Below are 24251 nucleotides of genomic sequence, written 5' to 3'. Positions count from 1 at the left end.
GAAGCTAGGCAGCAGATCCCCCCTGGGAGTCGGTCATTTCTGTTCTCAGGTGGATAGGATCACCAGTCACTGCTAGCTCATATCATTTCCATCATGCTGGTATCCTGACAGGCCCTGGGCAATTACTCCAATACCTGGATTTTCCTGACTGTAAAGAAGTGTGATTAATTAGCTCCTGTTTGTGAAGAAGTTAATAAAGAAGAAAGTTTTAGGGGGAGGACCAAGTGCAGTAGACTGTTACTAAATTGGTGTTTAACCTAAAGCTCTTTCCTAGCTGTAGCTCTACCAAGGAAAAAGAAGAGACAGGTCTCCAGTACCTTGAGATGCTAGTTCATTACTCCTTTAACTGCTGGATTAGCTCTCAGTTACTTCCCATCATTGTCCAAAGTTTCTCACAGGCCAGTGGCAAACAGTGATGCTATTCACCAGTGTCAGCCAGAGACGGTGTAAACGGGTATCACTCCAGCAGCAAAACCACATCAGGTTACACCAAAGCAGGGTCACTTCCTGGAGGCCCTTCAGACTTGGTCCTGCTGTGGGCAATCTGCAGTGGCCAGGATCCACACATGAGACCAGGCTTACCGTGGGCTGACCTGTCTGTGTATTCAGTCTCAGCACACGTGAACAAGTGGTATGCTTTCTTCCTGCTCTGAGACACTTGAAATTCACCCAGATCTCTTAATTCTGCCTTGTCCTGTGTCGCACAGTAGGTCTTTTTAACTCCTGTCTCTAAATGAGGCAGAACTTCCCAGCCACAGGCAGTTCATTTAAATATAAATGTAAAAGCTGCGCTGGAGGAAATGGTTTCTGCTCAGCTATTTGATTATGAAATCAAATCATTTCTCTGCTGTTTTCAAATTGGTGGCTAACAGACGGTAACAGTGAAAAAAGGGATTGCAGGGCTGGGTCTACATGAATTAAAGGCATTCATTCCTGTGTGTTCTTTAATCTATATTGAAAGTAGTGTGTTTTCAATTATGACCTGAGCCTATGGGATTTTTATTTTTTTTAATCTCTAAAGCAATAGAGAGAAAAGCTTTAAACCCTCAGGAAATTGTTAAATGTAGGATTTTACACCAATGCCATCAATTATTCTTTCTTACATTCACAAATGATAACAAAGAGATGAATTGATGGTTAAGAGCTCTACTTCAGGCAACAGAAAACACCAGCTACAAGTAAAATCAAGGCAAGGATAAAGAAATTGCTAGCTGAACTCCCCTGAAACACAGAAATGAAATGCTGAAAGCAAAGGAGTCCAATAGTGATTTCTGATCTCTGGTGTCACAGAAAATCACTCAAGGAGTTGCCTTCTGACTGGAAAGAATGGATGTTTCCTGTTTTCTTTCAGAGGAAGTCAAAGGGCAGTCAATACATCAGTATTTTCAGCAGTGCCCAGATGTGCTTGTAGTTTCAAACTTAGGTCACTACAGCGAGCTCTCCCTCCTCTGTAGTTTGGGTTTTGGAAGGAGCAATGCAGCTTTTGAAGCCCAGAAATTAGGGGCTAAGGTCTCCCAGTTCCCAGTCCTCATGCCTTCAGCTGTCTTGTCACAAGACCCCTTGCCTTCTTTCTCTTACAAGTCACTCTTCCCTATTAGGTGTCTAAAACTCTATTTCTTACACCTCTTGAGAAATAATTACCCTAAATACATTCTCCTTTATCTAAATGTCTATGCACTGCAGGGACTCACAAAACTACATATATTGTATTCTTCCTTAAACTTAGCACTTAGCAACCTTGCAAATCTTTGCTATTTATCTTTCTGAAGGTTAACACATACAGGTGGTCTAGGGAAACTCTCTGGTCCTGGGATTTTGACTTCTCTTCTTTTATTCTATTGCTAGAGTAGTTTTCAGAAAGCTAAGTATTAAAGATTGTTTTTTGTCTAAACCCTTACATTTCTTATTTTTCTATATAAATATCACTGCAGTTTTCACAGGGGTGGTAGTCACTTGGTGCTTGAAATTAAAGTGATATAAAGATGAGCAGAAAGAAGGTGTCCAACTAAGCTCCATGTTATATAATATCTTGAGAACCTATTACCCAAATAAATAGTTTAAATAGCTTACATAACACCAAGTGAATGGGAAGGGAGCAAATAAATGTATCACACAGTAGATGAGTACAGATGACATAGATATTATCGTGCTCCTGAAACTCTAAGAAAACCTTTCAGGAATTGAAGTGGAGTCATTTCTGGAGTAATCAGAAGTTCTTCAGAGTTTGTAAACACTTTTGCTGTGTTGCGGGTTTTTTTGATGGTGGTGTTTCTTTTTTTTTTTTTTTTGGGGGGGGGGGGAGAGGAGGGGAAGGGTTGTTTGCTTGTTGTTTGTTTGTTTTTATTTAGGCCTATAAATGTATTACAAGGCAAGACCAAAGACAAGAGGTTGGTCATGCTCACCTTCCATTGCCTCCCCCAGTCAGTGGCACTATCATATCTCTGCAGAGTTGTGTTTGTGCTCACACTCACCCATGGCAAAGGGAGTCCAGCAGAAGTGGAGGAAAATCAGGGCCAGACACACTGAGTCATCAGGGGACAGACTTCTGTCTTACTTGAGGAGGTTGGTCACCTCACAAATAGGGAGGTAGACGTTTAATGTCTTCTTCACCTCTGTCTTTCACACTGATGATGGGCCCTGAGACTCCTGAAGCCCCGTTTTGAAGGATTGTGACTGGAGAAAGGATAAACTCACATCTGATTCTGAACTTGTTCAGGATTTGCTGCTATAGCTGGATGCACATAATATCTGTGGGGCCCAATGGGGTTCATCCCGGAGTACTGAAATAGATGGCTGATGTTACTGCAAGACCTCTCTGAATTATTCTTCAATGGCCTTGGGAATCTGGAGAGGTACCAGTCAACTGGAAGCTGATAAATGTTGTCCGAGTTTTTAAAAAGGATGAGAATGAAGACCCTGGTAATTACAGGCCTCTCAGTCTCACTTTAGTGCCTCATAAAATTATAGAGAAGATTATATAGAGAAGATTATTCTGAGAGTTGCTGGAAAACACTTGAAAGACGATGCAGTCATTGGTCATAGCCAACAGTTTCACAAGGGGAAAGTCCTGCTAACTAACTTATTTTTTTCAACATGACTAGGGGAAGCCAGTAGATGTGATCTTTTGGGATTTCAGAGAAGCTTTTGATACTGTTTCTCACAGTATCCTTCTAGACAAAATACGTATCATACAGCTAGAAAATACATAATATGGTGGGTGAACAATTGGCCAATGAGTCAGGCTGAAAGGGTTATAGTAACTGGGGGTACATCAGGCTGGTGGCCAGTCACGAGTGCGGTTCCCCAAAGCTCCCTTCTGGGGACAGTTCTCTTCAGTGCTCTCCTCAATGGAAGTGATTGTCCCACTCTGCTTTGTGCTGGGGTGGCCTCACCTCAAGTACTATGTGCAGTTTTGGGCACCACAATAAAAGAAGGACATAAAACTATTACAGAGCATCCAAAGGAGGTCTACAGAGATGGTGAAGTGCCTAGAAGGGAAGATGTCTGAGGAGCGGCTGAGGTCCCTTGGTTTGCTCAGCCCCAAGCAGAGGCGGCTGAGGGGAGGCCTCATGGCGGCCTGCAGCTCCCTCACGAGGGGAGTGGAGGGGCAGGCGCTGAGCTCTGCTCTCTGGGGACAGCGACAGGACCCGAGGGAATGGCATGGAGCTGGGACAGGGGAGGGTCAGGCTGGGGGTTAGGGAAAGGTTCTGCACCCAGAGGGTGGTCGGGCACTGGGACAGGCTCCCCGGGGCAGCGGTCACGGCACCGAGCCTGAGGGAGTTCAAGAAGATATTAGGACAACGCTCTCAGACACAGGGAGTGATTTTTTGGGTGGTCTTTTGGGAACCCAGGAGTTGGACTCCATGAACGCCATTTGCCGAGGCGATCGGCTCCGGGGCAGACGCGTTCTGCAGCGGAGTGGGGGATCGGGCCAGGCAGGGCTAATTTTTTCCGGCATCAAGCCTACTTGAGGGAGCTGCCAGGACCTGGCAGCCCTCATGAGGGAGGCTGACGAGGCGTAGGCGGAGCCAGCAGTGCCCCCTCCCCGACCGTTCAAAAGCTGCCCCTAGGGAGCGCGAGCGACCAGGAGTGCGGCGAACGGAATGGGCAAACAGGGCGTGGCACGTCAGGAGGGCGTGGCGCAGCAGTTAGCGCGGGCAGGGCGAGCAGGAAGGGCAGGGCGCTCCCCCTGCCCATACGAACACCTCCTTAACAACAGCTGTTAGCTAGGTGATTATGGTCTCCACCAGGCATGGTGCGCTCTCCAGAAAGTCGGTACACACCCAGACCGACTACCCGTTAAAAAATGCAGCAGTTCAGGTCACGGGATGCAAGGAGTGTCTGAGCCTGTTGCTGCCATCAGCGGGAGGCAGAGAAAATGCGTGCATGAGGTGCGAGAAGGTGGATGACCTGGTCCGCATGGTGGCGGAGCTCAAGGAGGAGGTGGAGAGGTTGAGGGATATCAGGGAGTGTGAGCGGGAGATAGACTTGTGGAGCTACTCCCTGCAGGGCCTCAAGGAGAGGTATCGAGGTGAGACACCCCAAATGGGAGTGGACCCCCTGCCCTGTCGCCGTTGGGCAGAGGGAGGGGGTCTGGGAGATGAGGAGGAATGGAAACAGGTCCCTGCTCGACATCGCAGGCGATGCCCTCCCCTTCCGGTCCCACCTTCCCAGGTGCCCTTACACAACAGGTTTGAGGCCTTGGAGATTGAGAGGCCAGTGGGTGAGGAAGAGGTAGCAAGTGTTCCCAGGAGGATGCCTAGGGCGAGGAGGTCAACTCCACGCTTCAGGACTGCCTCCACCAAGAAAGACAGGAGGGTTATTGCTGTGGGAGACTCTCTTCTTAGGGGAACAGAGGGCCCTATTTGTCAGCCTGACCCTAGTCGTAGGGCATTCTGCTGCCTCCCTGCGGCCAGGGTCAGGGACGTTGCCAGGAACCTTCCCAAGCTGGTACGCCCCTCTGACTATTATCCTCTTTTGATAGTCCAGGCAGGTAGTGACGACGTTGAAGAGAGAAGCCTGAAGGCTATCAAACAAGACTTTAGGTGGCTGGGACAGTTAGTGGATGGAGTGGGAGTGCAGGTGGTGTTTTCGTCCATCCCTACAGTGGCAGGGAGGGGTACAGAGAGGACACGGAAAGCCCACCTGTTAAACACGTGGCTCAGGGACTGGTGCCAACGCAGAAATCCTGGGTTTTTGGACCATGGGGCACTTCACTCGGCACCCGGCCTGATGGCCGCAGACGGGTCCCTATCTTTTAGGGGAAAAAGGATCCTGGGCCAGGAGCTGGCAGGGCTCATTGAGAGGGCTTTAAACTAGGTAAGAAGGGGGATGGGGCTGAATCAAGGATTGTTGGGGCTGTGCCAGGGGGAACAATAGCAAGGCCGGGGGATAAGGTAATGGCCCAGCTGAAGTGCATCTACACCAATGCACGCAGCATGGGTAACAAACAGGAGGAGCTGGAAGCCATCGTGCGGCAGGCAGGCTACGACTTGGTTGCCATCACGGAGATGTGGTGGGACCAGTCTCATGACTGGAGTGCTGCAATGCCTGGCTATAAGCTCTTCAGAAGGGAAAGGCAGCACAGAAGGGGTGGTGGTGTGGCTCTCTATATTAGAGAGTCTTTTGAGGTTGTAGAACTCAAGGCTGGGAATGACAAGATCGAGTCCCTTTGGGTTAGGATCGGCAGGGACAACAAGGCTAGTGTCCTGGTCGGGGTCTGTTATAGACCGCCGAACCAGGATGAGGAGACGGATGAGGAGTTCTACAGGCAGCTGACAGAAGTTGCGAAATCTTCAGCGCTTGTACTCGTGCGGGACTTCAACTTCCCTGACATATCCTGGAAGCACAACACAGCCCTGAGAAAGCAGTCTAGGAGGTTTCTGGAGAGCGTGGAAGATAGCTTCCTGATGCAGCTGGTTAGTGAGCCTACCAGGGGTGGCACCCCGCTAGACCTTCTCTTCACAAACAGAGAAAGACTGGTGGAAGATGTGATTGTCGGGAGCTGTCTTGGGCAGAGTGACCACGAAATGGTGGAGTTCACTATTCTTGGCGAGGCCAGGAAGGGAACCAGTAAAACCACTGTATTGGACTTCCGGAGGGCTGACTTTGAGCTGCTCAGGACACTGGTTGGTGGAGTCCCTTGGGAGGTGGTTCTGAAGGGCAGAGGAGTCCAGGAAGGCTGGGCGCTCTTCAAGAGGGAAATCTTAATGGCGCAGGAGCGGTCTGTCCCCACGTGCCCGAAGACGAGCTGGCGGGGAAGAAGAGCAGCCTGGCTCAACAGAGAATTGTGGCTTGAGCTTAGGAGAAAAAAGAGGGTTTATAATCTTTGGAAAAGTGGGCAGGCCGCTAGGGAGGACTATAAGGATGTTGCGAGGCTGTACAGGGACAAAATTAGAAAGGCCAAAGCTCATCTGGAGCTCAATCTGGCTACTGCCGTTAAAGATAAAAAAAAAAAAAAAAAACGTTTTTATAAATACATCAACACAAAAAGAAGGACTAAGGAGAATCTCCATCCTTTACTGGATGCAGGGGGAAACTTAGTTACAAGAGATGAGGAAAAGGCGGAGGTGCTCAATGCCTTCTTCGCCTCAGTCTTTAGCGGCAATACCGGTTGTTCTCTGGATACCCAGTACCCTGAGCTGGTGGAAGGGGATGGGGAGCAGGATGTGGCCCTCACTATCCACGAAGAACTGGTTGGTGACCTGCTACGGCACTTAGATGTGCACAAGTCGATGGGGCCGGATGGGATCCGCCCAAGGGTACTGAGAGAACTGGCAGAGGAGCCGGCCAAGCCACTGTCCATCATTTATCAGCAGTCCTGGCTATCGGGGGAGGTCCCAGTTGACTGGCGGCTAGCAAATGTGACGCCCATCTACAAGAAGGGCCGGAGGGCAGACCCAGGAAATTACAGGCCTGTCAGTTTGACCTCAGTGCCAGGGAAGCTCATGGAGCAGACCCTCTTGACAATCATCACGCAGCACTTGCAGGGCAAGCAGGCGATCAGGCCCAGTCAGCATGGGTTTATGAAAGGCAGGTCCTGCTTGACGAACCTGATCTCCTTCTATGACAAAGTGACGCGCTGGGTGGATGAGGGAAAGGCTGTGGATGTGGTCTACCTTGACTTCAGCAAGGCTTTTGACACCGTCTCCCACAGCATTCTCCTCAAGAAACTGGCTGCTCTTGGCTTGGACTGGCGCACGCTTCGTTGGGTTAGAAACTGGCTGGATAGCCGGGCCCAAAGAGTCGTGGTGAATGGAGCCAAGTCCAGTTGGAGGCCAGTCACTAGTGGCGTCCCCCAGGGCTCGGTGCTGGGGCCGGTCCTCTTTAATATCTTCATCGATGATCTGGACGAGGGCATTGAGTGCACCCTCAGTAAGTTTGCAGATGACACCAAGCTATGCGCGTGTGTCGATCTGCTCAAGGGTAGGAAAGCTCTGCAGGAGGATCTGGATAGGCTGCACTGATGGGCTGAGGTCAACTGCATGAAGTTTAACAAGGCCAAGTGCCGGGTCCTGCACCTGGGGCACAATAACCCCAAGCAGAGCTACAGACTGGGAGATGAGTGGTTGGAGAGCTGCCAGGCAGAGAAGGACCTGGGAGTGATGGTGGATAGTCGGCTGAATATGAGCCAGCAGTGTGCTCAGGTGGCCAAGAAGGCCAACGGCATCCTGGCTTGTATCAGGAACAGCGTGACCAGCAGGGCTAGGGAGGTGATCGTCCCCCTGTACTCGGCTCTGGTGAGGCCGCACCTCGAGTACTGTGTTCAGTTTTGGGCCCCTCGCTACAAGAAGGACATGGAGGTGCTTGAGCGGGTCCAGAGAAGGGCGACGAAGCTGGTGAGGGGCCTGGAGAACAAGTCCTACGAGGAGCGGCTGAGGGAGCTGGGATTGTTCAACCTGGAGAAGAGGAGGCTCAGGGGCAACCTTATTGCTCTTTACAGATACCTTAAAGGAGGCTGTAGCGAGGTGGGGGTTGGTCTGTTCTCCCACGTGCCTGGTGACAGGACGAGGGGGAATGGGCTTAAGTTGCACCAGGGGAGTTTTAGCCTGGATCTTAGGAAGAACTTCTTTACCACAAGGGTTGTTAGACATTGGAACAGGCTGTCCAGGGAAGTGGTGGAGTCACCATCCCTGGAAGTCTTTAAAAGACGTTTAGATGTAGAGCTTAGGGATATGGTTTAGTGGGGACTGTTAGTGTTAGGTCAGAGGTTGGACTCGATGATCTTGAGGTCTCTTCCAACCTAGAAATTCTGTGATTCTGTGAACCTTGTGGGTCCCCTCCAACTCAGGATATTGTGTGATTCTATGAAATCTTATTAGTGCTCTTCCACAGTGTTCTTCAGTGACACTGATTTTGTAAGGTCCAGTTCAGGTTAAAGACTCCCATACGAACAAGGAAATCATTTTCTGCCTAATTGTTGAGGTGCCTCCCCAAATATTGGCAGAAAAACTCATTTTCAGAGTAACTTTCCAGAATAAAAATCTTACATTTTATCCTTCTAATTGCTTGCTTATGTGTGTCAGCCATTTATCCCGTAACTTTTCACTCTCTCTTACCTTTTCTTTCTCAAAAAGAAAGCTAGGCACTTGATGGCTAGCTCAGGTGGCTCAGGTTCTGCAATATCTATGTTCAGTTCTTTGCCAAAGAATTCCTCTGTGACATAGGTTGTTTTGCTTTACTCAGGCAATAACCCACCAAATTCCCACTGGTTTCAATACATCTGAGGAGTTTTAGGCTTTAACATTCGTGTCTCATTTCCTTATTTATGCAATATAGCTACAAACACTTTCCTTTGGCTGCCCTTTATGCAGCTTTTCTGTCTAGAAAATAATCTCTTCATGGTAGACACAGTCTCTTACTATATGTTTGATGATGTCTAGCACAATAGGTCATTCATCTGGGCTAGGAAGCCTCTGAGAGCTATTGCTGTCCAACAGCAGAAATAGGGAGGAACGCTTCTTACACCTCTGGGTTTTCTGATATGTAAGTTAGAATATTTCACCCCAGAACTACAGGAGATCAAAACTCAAACAGTATATTTCTTCTGAGGGAAGAAAAATCTGCACATATTTCATCCTGGGTTTTGTGGGTCTGGGCAGGGGGATTGCATTTTTGAAAAATAAAAGCTTAAGGAAAAATGGACTAGCCTCAACAAATAACAGTAATACTAGAAAGTGTAATAATTAGTGAGACTGACAGCTGAAATGGCTCATTCCTTCTTTGCAATATAGGCCCACAATGTTACAAACTATCTCCAAAAACAGATCTTGCACATAATAGTGGAATCTAACACTGCTCTACAACAGTCTGTCACAAATTCCAGAAGAAAGCTGTCTGCAGCTCTCTGATATTTTGCACTGCTTGGTGAAAGCAATTCCCTTGAAGAGCAAAGGAAAAAGAAAATGAGCAGTGGGTCCCACAACTCATCTTAAGTTTCCTTTGGTGACTTTCTTCCATTTCTTGCTCATGAGGTCTTTGACAAGCAGCAGCAGTTATAAGATTTTCATTTCCTGGAACATTTCTTGCCAGGCTAACCTAAGAGTTCTTTTTCTTTCTTTTTTTTTTTTTTTTTTTTTTTTAATAATAGATGCACGCCGTGACTGGAGGAGAGATTCATGACCTATTTTCCCAAAGTGAATATTGAGCTTTGTGTACTTTCTGATATTCAGTAGGGAGTTCTCCTTGCACCAGTTTATGTTAGCCTTCCTATGGCAGAACAGTAAGGCAAGGTATAGCTCAGGTTCAGGAAGAAATCCTAACGTAGTCTTTGAGGAATAAGAGATTGCTAAGTGACAGTGAGCAGGTTTCTATACCTTCAGTAGATAAATAAAGTCCAAATTAAAACAAATAGCTTACTTTGTCAGTCATTTGTTTAAAGGAGTTCACGTGCATCGTTCAATCAAGACTAAGAAAGCAAATTTTAGGCAGTAGAATGGGTCAAACATTGGGAGTTGTGGGAAGGCGTCATGTGAATCCACTACATATTAGTGAAGTTAGAACAATTACACACACAGACTAACTATTTTATGTAATGCTGACTAACCCTCCTTGCCTTCAGTGGTGTTTCATTACCTGTGGACCAAGGGGATGTCTGACAGAGACCATAGCATCCCAACAGTTTGACTGTGCTGTGTCAGAACATCCCCCAGCCAGAGCTGTTCATCAGATCATTGGGCGGCAGCAGTGACATTTCAGTAGATGTGTTTAATTGCGTGGGTGAAGCAGGCCCATCATCAATAGTGCTGACATTTCGAAGAGCTATCACCTCAGGATAAGTCAGCTCTAAAACTAATCTCTTTCCTGTCCTTCTCCATCTGCCCTGACAAATAAAGCTGCATGAGTCAGATTTTTAAACACTGGAACCAAAACAGAGGTACACAGCACACAGAAACCCTTTAGGAGCACATAAGCAGCCAATTCCCACTGAAACCCTTGGTGCCTCGGCAGGCCTGGGTGTTTCTTTCAACACCCAACTTCAGCTGTGGTTGCCTGAATACCTTCAGAAATCACAAGGGAGAAAAGGGGAGGATGATCTGGTCGTGCAAAAAGCTTGAATCCATTTAATCAGGTGGCAGACAAAAATTAACCCAAATAAATGCTGCAACATTGGCAAAAAAGAGGCCCAAAAGCGAAGGAAAAGGTCTCACAGGCATTTACACACCCCAGCAGTATCCAGGCCAGAGAGCAAAGAGCTTCCCTTCTGTGGGGTCGATAAAAAACTGAGCATCTCCAGGTAACAGTGGGACCCTGCCACCCCCAGCTTGTCTGACAGCCTGCTGATGGGTGAAGTCAATCATCAGGAACTGATGTCTCTTCACTTTGTGATTTTTCTGATTGCTCTTCTCAGGCACCAGTGAAGGGCCTGAGTAGCACACAAAAGCTCAAGATTTTGGCCCATTTTTGTCATTCACTGCTGTCTCCACGAGTTTTTGCTGACAGCTGAATTTTCATTTTGTGCCTTGCAAACCTTCCATTAGACATTTGAACCAGTATTTTGAAAGACAAAAATCATAACATTTCATCTGAGAGACATTTAAATAGAACTCACTGTTTAAAAAATAAACTCTCGTATATCATCTTCCATGAAATTTTGCTCAAGGCAGCAAGTAATTCTTTAATAATTAAAATAATTTGGCAAAAGCTATGCTTTTTACTTAAAAAAAAATAATCTACATGATATTTAATTTGCTCATTGCAGCAGACAGATCCACTTAAAGGAATTATTCTCTGCTAAAGCTGTTCCTATAGGGTAAGTTTTTACAGGACAACACCCTTAAAGCAGAGGACGTATTTCCTGTTTATGGTCATAGAAAACCAAAAAGGCTCTTCTGTAGTGTTCCCAGGGCAGTGCTCCTGAGCTGAACCACTGCTAGTGTGTTTGTCCATACTCAACTATGCCAATTTGCTAGAGTCTAGAAATTGATTTTGTTTTTATTTATTTGGGGGAAGAGAAAAAAGTTGTTATGTTGAGCTACCTCAACATAAGTGCATACTGATGCATGCTCGTCTAAGCAGCTTCTCAGACACTGTTCTATGCCGCTGACTCAGTCATCCCTTCAAGGAGGGCTGAGACCACAGCAGCCAGACTACATAGAAACATACTTTTGACAATGAACGTGGGCTGCAGATTTACACAAGCACTCATATATCTACTCAGGCATGATGAAAATGCACTCAGAATAACTTTCCTACAGCCATTTGTTGTTCTTATATTGCTTCTGTCCATGCTGACTCTATGCCAAATTCAACCAACATCGTTCAACTGCCTTTAAGTGCTCTTTTTGAATCTAAGAAGTTGGGTGGAAATAACTAATAATTTTCAGTCTTACAGCATCCAGCTCCATGTTATAAGTACATTTCTAAATGCTTTTTATGTCACCCTTATCACCTGTAATTTTTTTTTTTTTTTTTTCCAGAACCACGGCTTACTGGCTGAAGTATAAAAACTGCTGAAGGACATTTTCTATCACACTTTGGGCAGCTGCACACAAAATTGATGGAAAATTACCTTTCCAAGGTAAAGTGAGTTTAATTCCTAATTTGATGAAAGGGAGGGAATACTTAAGACATTTTGGCCCTGAAGAGCTTAGAAGGATCTTGTAAGAGGATGAGAAATTTTCTGACAAATGTCTTGGTAACAAAATTTCCTACAGCTTGTTCAGTGAATGAATAATTTTTTGATCATCTTTGAAAGGTGAACAGAAATGACCAATTCAGGAATGTATGAAAATCAACATTTTGTAAAAACTACAAATTAGAAACAAAAATTATATTTGTGAAGTCTTTCAATGCAGGAAGGTTTTGATAAAGAGTGTTTTGATTAGGTGATATGTGCCATGAGGAGCACCATGATTTGATGAGATACAGATCAGCTGGTGTTGAGTGAAAAGCTTAGCAAGTGAGGAGGGAGGGAAATTTGGTGTATTGGGTGCAAGAGAAGAAGAGAGACTGGAGACTGAGCATAGCATAGTACGTCCATTATGTCTGCAAGGCTTCTGAAGACAGTTTGTGCTGTTCCTTTGCTTTCTCGGCTCCTAACATGATGTCCTACAGAAGGACCTGATGGTACCTTACATAGTTAGATGGAGACCTAGCTGCTTTATCCTCCCAGGGTCTCTTCTCTTTAAACCTCTAGAGGCTTAAAATTTGAGTTTAGATCTTCCTGAGATCACAATATTTCTTTTTAACATTTTTGTTGCCTCATTGTTTGTTTCCCTGATTACTCTCAAATCAATTATCGTACTCTCTTTCTGGCATTGTGAGTGACGTCTCCTGTCTTTCGTCATTCTCTTGCATCTCTTCCTACCTGTATGTATAATACAGAAGTTTAGGATGGAAATTGATTTTTTTCTCCATCTCTCCATCTTGTTTTCTAATTTATCCTAGGCTACATTTTACAGATTGATCAGGAGTTGACCCACATCAAACCTTTATCAACCAAAATGATGATTGGAACAGTTGCTGTCTGGCAGACATCAAACATCCTGTCTGTACTTTATCCTGGTCTACTTTCGCTCTTTGTTGATATATGCAGTGCTGACTTCTTTGGGTAGAAAGGCAGGTATTACATTCACATAGGACATCTGTCTTTATCTCATGGACTCATGAGATATCATGAGCATTTATCTCATGGATATTATGACTTCCTTGTTAGCTCCTCTCATTCAATCTTTTATTTTGGGTCATGATGGGTTTTGCAAATGCAAACCCTTTGCCACTGACTTTGTTTTTTATTATGAGTGACTTATGTTCTCAGTCCATCCCTTAAATTTTAGGGCAACACAACGTTTATCATAGTGACTAAATGATTTAAATCACTGTTGACACTGTCACTTCTACATCATTATTAATACCTTGGCTCCACAGGATTCAGGCTGTGTGATGAACTCCAATAAATTTCTTCTTTAATGTTGTCAGAGCTTGAAATGGAAATGTCTGCAATAAGGAAAAGATGGAATTGTTAAGGTGTCATACTTACCTCTTTGGAATAAATGGTGCGGGTTGGTTTTTCTTTTTTTTTTTCTTTTTTTCTTTTTTTTAATCTTTGCCATCAGAAGTGATAAACGTTTCTGCAATTGCTTATTATAGTGCCGTATTGAAGCCCTCCTGGGTTCTCCCTTTGGTTATGTAGAATTATTGGGATAGGCCAATGACAAGTATTTTGTATTTTGATGTACAGAGTTAAAACCTCTGGCAAATAAATCAGTGTTTGCCCTTCCCATCCTGAGTATCTGCAAGAGTAGGGGAAGTTTCTCACTGAAACCAAGACCATTTTGTGCTGCAGTGACAGGGAAAATAGTCCTTAAAGTAGGAGTAAATAGTATCTAATATACTTCTGAGTGTTTATATATATACATATAGATAGATTATTCTCTGGAACAGCTTAAGGTGGTCTCAGTGTAACTGAGAATCAGATTCAAAGAAATATAGTGGTGATAAAAAGAAATACCATTCTTCATTTTTGCTGTAGATATTCGTATCCTTTCATACAGTGTTTTAGTTTATGTGAAGGATTTTTAGTAGAAATCGATGAACATTAGTAATGATAAAGCAATATAAGAAACTGCATTTCACAGAATCATTTTTAGAGGCAAAATGTCAATGTGTTGGTTTACGGGATTCACAATGCGGGGCAGTGCTAGAAAAGAAAGAAACTATAAACCATGCAACCTCACTCGTCTCATATAATCTGCACAGAAATCTAAATGCAGACCACTGACAGCTTTAAAATGGAGCAAAATATCTTTAGCAGTCTCACAAAACCAAGGGAAATGTCACATCTAAACCATAACCATAAAAAGGAGGAAAGAAGCTCAGAAGAAGCTGGGGATTTGCTGGATATTTTAATAGCTGGGTAGGGAAGATGAGAACTAGGCAGCGTTTTATATCAGTTTAAAGAAGCAGTGCCATGTTAAAGGGCAAGGGCCCCATTGGGAACTGTCATGGAAGAGGGAGCACCAGGGACCCCAGCACTGGTCCAGTTGCTGGTCCAGCAACTTTACACAGAGTCTGGGTGCCCTGGTCTGTGCTCCTCCAGCCCTGCAGACATGCTGTCTCATGCCTGGCTTTGCCAAAGCTTCCCTCAGTAAAGGAATTTGAGATACCAGGCTCCCTGGGGCAGACATAAAGCCTGCCATCTGAAGTTTCGTCTAAGACAAGATATATTAGCCAGCATTTGATAAACTGTGCATATAAACACCAGCTAGGACTAATAGCAAGTCTGGGGCTCTTAGCTGCTGCATATTGCTTGGGACTCTACAAGGCCCATTTTCACTTCCTGATGTTCATGACCTCAAAGATACCCATATTTTGCAGACAAAAAACCTATTGTAGCTACCTGATCTGACCTTGTAAAGAACACAAGCCCAAGAGACTAATTAAGAGAGATGGCTGAGTTAATGTTTCTTACAAGAGTCTGGTGCAAAACCCGCACTACAGAACCTGAAAATTCATTGTCTAAATGAGTTAAGAGGGAAAGCTACGATTAAAATTTAAACACCTTGGTTTTGCAATCTATGTGCCAATGAACCAAGCCATGAAAGCTGGCACAGTCATCAAGCCTTCTGCAAGAAATATCTCTGTATTTGAAGTCGGATAACAGATGAAACAGTGAAAAGTTCTAATCAGAAATATATAATCCTAGGGGATTTTGTACCAGTACAACATCCTGTAAAAGGCTTCTGCTATTCAAGTTCACCAAGTTCTTGACACCACAGGCAGCTTCCAGATAAATTCCTACTTTCTTTTGCAGTTCCTGTTGCAATCTGGAGAAAATTGTGGCTTCCACCTTGGCTCCCCAGAACTCCAGCAGTATTTCCACAGTGTTCAGACAAGTGCAATAGTCCTTAGCATGAGCAAGGTACATTAGTACCTTACTATACTGTGAAGAAATATTTCATTACAAGCACGCAAAATATTCTGCTAAATTGTTCCATTATGTAAACTCTTTTAAGAAAAATATACCAAACCTCAAAACATGACATTAAAATAAATAGCAAATGTAGCTTAAAAAAGAAAAAGAGGAGGAGAGGGGAAATTAAATGTTACTGACTTTATTGAATGTCTCTATTCAAATATCTTGCATAAGCAGACATGTCACTTTAATCAGATAAAACCCACCAGGGAACATGGTAATTATTTGTATTACTTCTTGACAGCTATAAAAAGCTAAAATGTTACTGTGCAAATTCTGTCTGAACTATTTAAACAATTGAAAAATGTGATTTAACAGCTAAAACAAACTTGATTCAGGCTGATCTATCATTGACATGTGTGAGATGAACTCAGCTGGCTCTTTGTACAGGGAATAGAAATTAACTGCACTGTGTCCTCACCTAGTGTAGTTAAAACCTGATATCAAATAAATCCCTTAGAAGACCTTGTATTACCACAAGGTAAACATAGGTGATGATCATTTCTATACTGAGGCCTTTGTAAGCACAGGCTGTCCTACAGCTTCAGCTGACATTAGCCAGGGTGTTTTTTTGCCTTGGAAATTCCCAGAGAGTTGTAGCAACCAGACTGCACCACCAGGACTGGAGGATGAGATTGCCTTGCATGGGCAGAGGATGCTAGGAAAGGTAAGAATGAGGTTTTGCAATATTATTAGCATTATCAGGTCTACTTCAAGAGAATTACATGAGAAGGAACAAGGCCAGGAGAGTGTAAAACTGCACACCAGGGCCAGTGGCAGACCCTGGGTTGTGGGCCCTCAGGAAAGCTGAGGCTTGCTGTCTCACCCACACAGCCATCAGGACAGAGACTCTGCAACTGAAACTCCAGGTTTTCAGCCACCAAGCGATCTTCCAAGGAAGGGGAAGGCAAAAGATTTAATCTAATCCAGCCCCGGGAAAAGCCCTAGGCTAGCTATCACTCACAGGAAATACTTGGATTATGGTTTTTTTTTCCTTAAGCACTAGCCTGCCTTATGCTTTTGATACTTGAGAATTATGACAATGCCAGGAAGCACGGTGATTTCTGACAACATAATCTGCGTAGCTGGCATTAGCACAAATGCTATTATCAGAACTGTGGTTCTGCTGATGTGTTACAGTTTTAATAAAGAGCCATCGCGTAGATCATATTAAAGACTTTCCCTCTTCCTACATGTTCTCAGTATGTGCTGGGCTCTTCCATGCTTCGTATTTAAAAGAATAATAGAGATCTGCTTCCCACTTTTGCCAGGCCTAGATACCCTGGACTCATCTCAAAACTTTCAAAAACTAGGGATTATCTTTGAAAAATCTAAATGTCTGAAAAAGGAAATAAGAAATGAGTCCCTCTGCAAGCAGTGGGATTAATAAAGCCTGGCTCTCTGAAGATTTGTCTTATTTCCCCTTAAGCTTTTTGCTGCCATCAGTAATTCTTGTTCTGCCATGTCCCTTACATGACTGCCATCACACAAGGAAAGCCTGTAATCACTTGCTAGCTGGACAGCTGGGAGTAGGCACTATGCTACCCGAACAAGAGGCTCCATTTCAATTTCTGTGCCAGGCTGTCCATGTCTCTGCTTTCAGCCATTTCTTCATCCTCATCAAGATGAAGAAATACATCCTTAATAAACATCAGAGCTGCAATTCCTGTACTTCTAACAGCTTCCTACTTGCTTCCACCTGCTTCTAAGGACTACAGTATCAAAAGGATCAGGAAATAAGTGCAAAACTTAGAAATCCTGCACTTGAGCTCTGTTTTTTTTCAAGCAAAAGACCTGCCAGACCTGGCATTCCAAGTGTTCTCTCCTTCCTGCTCTCATGTCTTTGCTATCACACTGTGGAAGTTCAACTCCACCTGCAAACAGCTCTACCACTGCTAACTGAGGCCTACAACTCAGATGATGTAATTTAAACTCAGCAGCACTGACTAAGAAAGTCATTGCAGACAAGGAGACCATTCCCATTCTCCCCACACCACCTCACTGTTTTAGGTGAAACTAGTACTTTTCTTCACTTCTCTCACTACCTAGTGGGCTGCCCCAGCACTGTAATTCACCATGAATAACTGCAATTGGACCCAGAAGACACTCACCAAAGACACATAGGGAATCATACAGGAGAAAAGAAGCAGCCAAGGACTATGTCAAAGGGATTTCAGCAGGAAGACTACTGAAACGCCTGAGTTTCCCCACAACTAACGAAAGCTTAGTGCTCTTGAAAGAACAGCACCTTGGCTAGGAGGTGTATCTGCTGGCAAATGCTCCTGCCTGCCTGGATAAGCCTGGTGGGTACCTGGCAGCAGTTGAGGTTAGGGCTACTGGAGCTGATTGACCTATCTAGGAAAACTGAAGTGTTGTTTTGGTGGTGGTGGTTGGTTGGTTTGGTTTTTGCTTTCCTTTTTTTTTTTTTTTCTCTTTTTTTTTTTTTTTTCTCCTGCTGGCAAATATAATCTTTAAATATCTTTAAATTCCTGCTGCCAGTCAGCTTGATGCGTCAGGGACAGATTTTGTGTCAAGTTCCATCAGTGCAGTGCACTGAACTTGGCCTATTTTGGAAGTTTTCTTTTCATCATTTTTTCATTTTGCAGCCTCTAGCCAGATGCTTGCAACGCTGACATCTTCCTACCAACCCTCCACCACCTTCATGTGTATTAGATCTGTGCTTTTTGATGTGCTATCTATTTCCTGTAAATGTTCCAGTACGTTTGCTCCTTCTAATGACTTGCTTTTCTCCTTTGAACAACTTCTTCCTCATGTTGATTTCCTGGCGTACTTATCATTTATTGATGGATAGTTAATTATCACCAGGCAATAGATCTTGCTCAACTCTCTGAAAGCAGCAGCTGACATTTTGTGTGCCTCACACCAATGATCTTGCACAGTCACAGATACTCTTTGCAGCAGATAATACACCAATGTGCATTTAATCACACTGAATGAGTCCAGGATCCTTCTTTGCTTTTGGTTACATCTCTGCCTGTCTGCAAGAAGTCCTGATCGGTTTCTAGTCTTGTCTCTGTTTATTGAATGATTGATTGCAGGCACCAGCTCTCCTCTACAGACAGAGCATTTCACCATACTATCAAATTACTGATCACAGTTTAGTTTTGCTGTGTGGTTACAATCACTCATCAAAATTATCTATTGCCCCTGCCTGGATGCATCATCATCAAACCTCCTTGCTCTTCTTTAACATTCCCCTCTGAATACATTGCACTTCTGTCTCTTCTCCACATGGCAACCCTCGCATGTTGACCCTAGGCCCTGCACAAAAAACAGGCAAAATGTTTTTGGCAGCTGGAGGCTGGGGAAAGAGTGTGCAAACTTAGGGTTGTTTTAAGATCTCTTTGTAGCCCTGCAGCCAGAGGGCTTTCCTCACATTTCTCCTGCCTCTGCTCCCTGCTCGCAAAACCCAGGCCACCCCCTCCAGGCCTACGTGAAGTTTTTCAGCAGATCCGCATTTACTCCAATATCCTCATTGTGCAGCATCTCCCCAAAGGTGCTGGGGCTTGCCCTGCCCCTCACCTTGCGGGAGAGCCCTCTGACACACCAGTAAGTGAGAGCTCACTCTCTTCAGCCTGGCTGTCTGCTCTGTGCAAAGGCACAGACAAATTTGAGCCACCCCAGACAGAGCCATCTTTGGTGAGGCAGAGTTTGCATCTCAGTTGAGGCAGACACATACAGACAGCTGTACTGCTTCCCGGCCTACCCACACAGCCCATGCCACACACACGAGCCATGTACCAGGAAGTTATCTTTGCTGCTGCTAAGACTTATTTGGATCATCTGTCTGTCTTTCCTTTAGCAAAGGTCTTTGCTTTCCTATCAAAATGCAGGATAAGATGTCTAAGTGATAGATGCCAAAATGGCAGAAATTGAGTACCTTCCAAAGCTGAAGGCAAGCCACTGTCAAACTGTATTTTGCAGTTAAAGATGATTAACATCAATTTATGGATCCTACGGTGAGCAAGTGAAACGAGATGGGAATACTGATGCTGATGGCTGCTTTTTCATAAAGCTGTGCCCAAGTTTGGCTGCTGTTCCACAGCTGCTGTCCCCGTGATGGAAGAGCTTATCAAACCAAATTGGAGGTCATCAGGAGAAATGCCATTGCTCTGATATCAGCTGGGACAGTCACTGTGGTTTTTAAACAAAGTGAAAAAGTTCCATGAGTGAATCAACCGATAACAGATAGGACATTACTCATAGTTTTACACTTGGCAATTGAACTGGTGCTTCGTACACTGTATATTTGATTAACTCCTCTTTGCTGGTGTCCTGACTAGATTCAGAGCACAGCACATTATTTTTTTTTTTAGATAAGAATCTGTCCTGTGACTTTGCAGCACTGTTTCCTTCTAATGCAAGATTGATCTTACCAGCTGAAGTATACATGCTGCTTAGGCCTACGGCACTGCAAAAGGGTTGGTAGGTGTGCAAAATGTCTGCCTGTGAACGAATGAGAAAAGCGTGTTTAATCCTAAGAAGGTGTTGTTTAGACTTAATGATGTGGATTTTTTTTAAACATCTCTCTAGCTCTTGCTGTGTTGGACATTGATGTGGCACAGCTACTTCACTTGGTATCAGAAACCTCTGACATGGACTCAGCATTTGAGCCTGTTTATACATTTGTGCTTGTGGCAGTCAGGTGAGAAGCTTTACCATATGAGACTAGTCCTATACTCGTACTACAGGTACATGTGACTACCAAGTCACACGTTGGGTTTTTATCTCTAAACATATGGCCTCAGCCTGCTCCCATTGAACTTGGAGGAAGATTTGCCTTCTGCAGGATCAAAAGGCTTTGCCTGGAATAATAGCACCAGGGCTGGCCTCTAATGTATGAAAGCCCCACCAGCTACAGGAATGTACCTCTCCCACATTTGAGCATGTCATTCACTTCTTTGTTGCCAGTTCTCTCCCCTCTCTCAATTAAACTGTTTGTTATATATGTCACACCTTAGGTTTCATGCACTAGCAGATGTTAAAAAGATTGATTCAAGCTTTTACTCTGTTTCATCTTTAACCCAGCTCCCTCCTTTGATCTATATATCCAGGTGAAGTCAGGGTCTTTCTGGTTCTATCTGTACCTAACCTGTCCCCCTTTCATGTGCCACCGATGATTTTGTCCAAGCCCTTGCTGCCCCTCACCTTGATCGTCACAGCCACCTTCTCCTGTGACTTTCACAACCACAACGCAGACTCCCTGAGATTCACTTAACAGTCTGATGAGATTGTCCTAGCATTTGTTCCTGGGAAGATGTTGTCCTGTCCCTGCACTGGCTCTCACTCTTCAAACACAGTCATTGAGGAGCAGCCTTTAAGGACTGCCCAACTTCTCTGTGCCACATGCGTTTGTGTCAATCCACACCTGCCCTGCAGCTACGTCGCTCGACCACCTTCAGTGCCTTCCTCATCTGTGCCCAGCATAGGTATCTTAATGTTACCTCTCACCTGCCTTACTCTTTTCAGTCAAAAAACTACCTTTGCCAACTCATGTCCTTCAGCTCCCTCTTAAAATCTTTAATGTACCTTAATGGGCAGCAGAAAATGTTACTTATCTACTGGACAGGTGCTCTGAGGCTACAGACAGAGTGCATCCATCTCACGGTGAAATAGAGTCATGTTCTGGGCTTTGCCATAGCCCGTGGAGAGGGAGGTGTGTCAGTTTGTTTTGGGGAAGTCTCTTTTAGGCACCTGTCAGGGAATGGCAGGATGAATTATGCTCCATTGCTGCATTGTCTGTTGATTGTGATGTTTACAGCTAGCTTAAGCTACATACTTAGCTTTTAGAGGGCTGAAACAGCAGCTGTTCCTGCTCATTTTCAGCTTACTGCCTTGCCCGTTTTAGGAATCCTCCCTGTAGCAAGCAGCCCCACTCACCTTTCTTTTCATGACTGCTGGGATCAGGGGTGTCAGGGCAGAGGGGAGAGCCACAGGCAGCTTCCCAGCCTGTGAACCAGGAATGAGCCCCACCTCTGGTCCTTGGGCAGAGGGGCTGGGAGGGCTGAGAGCAGGGTCTGGCATGGTTGCTGCAATGATGCTGTGCTGGCCCCTGGACCAGCTCCTGTCGGTGAGCTTGGTGAGAGCAGGACCCTTGGCACCTGGCAATTAGCGCTGGATAAACAAGCAGGGTCGTTTTGTGCATTGCTCAGAAACCCGTGCCCTAAATCCCACACCACTGAGAGGAAACGAGCCTTTGTATGACAGTGGAGAACACAGTGGTCTCCTTCCTCACATACACCAGGATAAGCACAAAAGTAAGGAGAGCAAAGGAGGGCCTGTGACTTTCTGATACGCAGTTGTTTCTCTGGGTCACTCTGCCTGACCCAGAAGAGCGAAACAGAGCAGATAGCACCACGGCAGGATAACCTGCAGGGTGTGTATACATTTGACTCCACATCACTGCGTCTCATCAATGGTGAATTTAAAGTAAGTACAATTTACTGGTTTTCCCTTAAAATTGAAAGATGCTGACCTCATTGGTCAAGGAAAGGAAGCAAAATTAGTTCATGCCATAGCTCCCGATGCAGGGATAAAAATAACTTGAGAGGGTTTATGCTTTTTATCCACAAACGAAAGGATAATTCTGTAGTCAGAGAAAGAAAACCCTTGCAAAATGAAGATCACTTATGCAAAACAGTTCTGAGGATTTTGAAGAAAATAATTTTGTGTCCTATCCTTCAATAAACAATAGGGAGATCACAAAGCTGAGAGAGGATTTCTTCTGTCACGCATTTGGTCAATCAGGGCACATATAGTATCACTTGCAATCAGAAGATTTCTGGACAAAAACAAGCTCTTGGTTTTGGCTGGAACTGTTGATGGATAACAAATAATAGAGTTTTATCAATAATATAAATATATATATATATGCAGAGACATATACAAACCTAATCTATAAAAATGTGCACACATTTATCTCTGAAATCCAGACTAAATCCCATCTGAAGGTTTGTAATTTATTTTACAGAGGGAATGAATCACAAAAAGTAAGCTTATGCATAGAATATGATATTTGCAAAGAACACAAAAGCTGTAGCCCTTATCTAGCTAAACAGTTAAAGATATACTTAAATGCCACATGGAATGGGGTCCTCTGTAAGGATCAGCACTGACATGGAAGTTTTTTGCCCACTTTTAAAATAATAGGTGAAGTTTTCTCATAGAAATTTTTTAAGTGGCAAGTGTATATAAACAAAATAACAATGAATGGATGACTTTAAAATCCAGTTCCAGTTTTCCATAAACTCTGACATAAAGCAACTTTCCATCTTAAGTATTCCTATTTCCATCAACGGTTTTAATGCTGAATTCACAATGCTCAATTCTTCCTGGATTTCAGAGCCCTGTTCTCATCCTGAGATGAGACCAAGTTCTTGCTAACCAGATCCATTGGTAATCAGTATTTGGACTTGTGGAGGTGGGATCTTGTTTCCCCATTTTTTTCAGGCCCTCCTTGCTCCCCTCTCTTATTCTTTCATGGGTATCACAATCATAGGTATCACCACTTTCTTCACTGTCCAAAGCATGTGTGTGTGCCTACAGGCACGTGGTCATCTGAGTAATTTTTAAGTTCATTTCTCTTGGCTAGACGATGCTTTTCAACTGTGTGCACTATTTCCAGTACTGTGAAGTGGTCACTAAAGTCCTTTCTAGATTTTGAAATTTGGGGAAAATGCTTGCTTTTAGGCTGTGCCTCGCTTCATATGATTGTGCCAAGCCAAGATGGACACTATGCACATTTTCACCTCATAATCACAATCCCAAAGAACTGAATTCTTTGAAAGATGAGAGACTTGCATGACCTGACCAACAAACCATCAATATGACTGATAAGCTGATCTTGCCTTCCCATTTCTTTCACTCTGCTGTTATCCCACTTTCTGCTACAGAAAAATAATATAATAAGGCAGTTTTGATAATAAATCAGAACAAATAAAACTCTTCAGCCATGAAAATCAGACTGGACCCTTGTGCTAAGCTTTCCTAAGGATGATTTAAGTGTAACAAAATACAGTCTTGTACTGATGGAGAAGGAATGCGTAAGACAATCCAGCATAGATCCCTTCAAATAAACGAAGAGCATGATTTATGCATCAAGTTTTGAGGGATCCTGTCCTGAGATATTAAAGGATGATCCCCTCCACAGTTTAGAAATTACTTTTTTTATTTGACAGCAAGAGCTGTCCCTGAAATTTCAATCTTCATTCCCAAAATTGCCCTTTCCAAAAGTATACGGTACAGTAGAGAAAGTTATGAATATATTTGAAATACAAGTTGCAGATGAAAAAACAGGATCCTGTCTGCTCATAGCTATTAAAGAGAGCATCAGATTCTTTTTTTGGATGCAGATAGCTATCCTTGATGTCCTGACTAAATAAGTAATTATATTCTGTCCACCTGGCTTCCCTGTGGGGCTTCAAATTAAAACAATACTTAATCTCCCCTAAGTTGTGTGACAGTATGCCTGAGTTCCAGCTAGGAGACTTTACATTTCTGCAGTAGATGAACTGATTACCATTATCCCCAGTGCCTGCATAATCTGAAGTAAAAATATCTGTTTCTTCTGTGTCTGCACCTTCTGGGTCCCAGAAGAAAACACTATTTCTTAACTTGAAAAAAGTCTTTAAAGTCCTATCACACTGATGTTCTTCTCTTTCCCCTTTCCCTCACCCCCAGTTTTCAAGTGACAATTTCTAACTATTTTATTATTTATCTGAGTACAAAAACTTTTTAAAAGCTTGAGCACTGACAAAATGGCTTTCTCTATGATCACTTGATCACCTCCAGCTTGTAGCAGCAGTGTCATCATGAG

The 24251-nt window shown here is 44.1% G+C and overlaps 1 long non-coding RNA gene across 1 annotated transcript in view; it reads left to right on the top strand.

Annotated features, from left to right (window-relative positions):
* The window catches only part of LOC309873842, a 283992-nt gene that overhangs the window by 228275 nt on the left and 31466 nt on the right, over positions 1–24251 (top strand). The window contains exon 4 of the long non-coding RNA XR_014316746.1: positions 11919–12019. This is a non-coding gene — a long non-coding RNA (uncharacterized lncRNA). The remainder of the gene's footprint in view (positions 1–11918; positions 12020–24251) is intronic.

Source organism: Aythya marila (assembly GCF_965140915.1).
Source record: "Aythya marila genome assembly, chromosome: 1".
Lineage (NCBI taxonomy): Eukaryota > Metazoa > Chordata > Aves > Anseriformes > Anatidae > Aythya > Aythya marila.
This window is presented reverse-complemented; position numbering and strand designations above follow the sequence as displayed.